This window comes from Sinocyclocheilus grahami, unplaced genomic scaffold (assembly GCF_001515645.1).
Source record: "Sinocyclocheilus grahami isolate Dianchi unplaced genomic scaffold, SAMN03320097.WGS_v1.1 scaffold2367.1, whole genome shotgun sequence".
NCBI classification, from domain to species: domain Eukaryota; kingdom Metazoa; phylum Chordata; class Actinopteri; order Cypriniformes; family Cyprinidae; genus Sinocyclocheilus; species Sinocyclocheilus grahami.
This window is the reverse complement of record NW_015507546.1, coordinates 20069-20404: the sequence shown is the minus strand read 5'-3', so window position 1 is coordinate 20404 and position 336 is coordinate 20069. Positions and strand designations below refer to the sequence as shown.

Sequence of the window (336 nt, the reverse complement as noted above, 5' to 3'; positions counted from 1 at the left end):
GGTTCAGTCTTAAACCTAGCGCCTTCGATAGCTCAGCTGGTAGAGCGGGGGACTGTAGGCAGAAGTGTCGGAAATCCTTAGGTCGCTGGTTCGACTCTGTCTTTTTTAAACTGCCCACCTTTTATTTGTTTGTCTGGGTTTCTTGCAGCAGCAAGCAGAGCTTCACAGTCCACCGCTGGAAGGCAAAAGAGCATTCCCTGACCGGGAATCGAACCCAGGCCGCGGCGGTGAGAGCGCCGAATCCTAACCACTAGACCACCAGGAAAAGGCGGCTTAGATGCTCCCCTGATAGCAGCATGAGAATAAGCATACAGCATTTCTGGCCTCTGTCATGTC

At 52.7% G+C, this 336-nt stretch overlaps 1 non-coding gene across 1 annotated transcript; it reads right to left on the bottom strand.

The window, feature by feature from the left end:
* Window positions 1–193: 193 nt before the first annotated feature.
* trnae-cuc (transfer RNA glutamic acid (anticodon CUC)) lies at window positions 194–265 on the bottom strand. Its single transcript has one exon. It is a non-coding gene; the product is annotated as a tRNA-Glu (tRNA).
* Window positions 266–336: the final 71 nt, after the last annotated feature.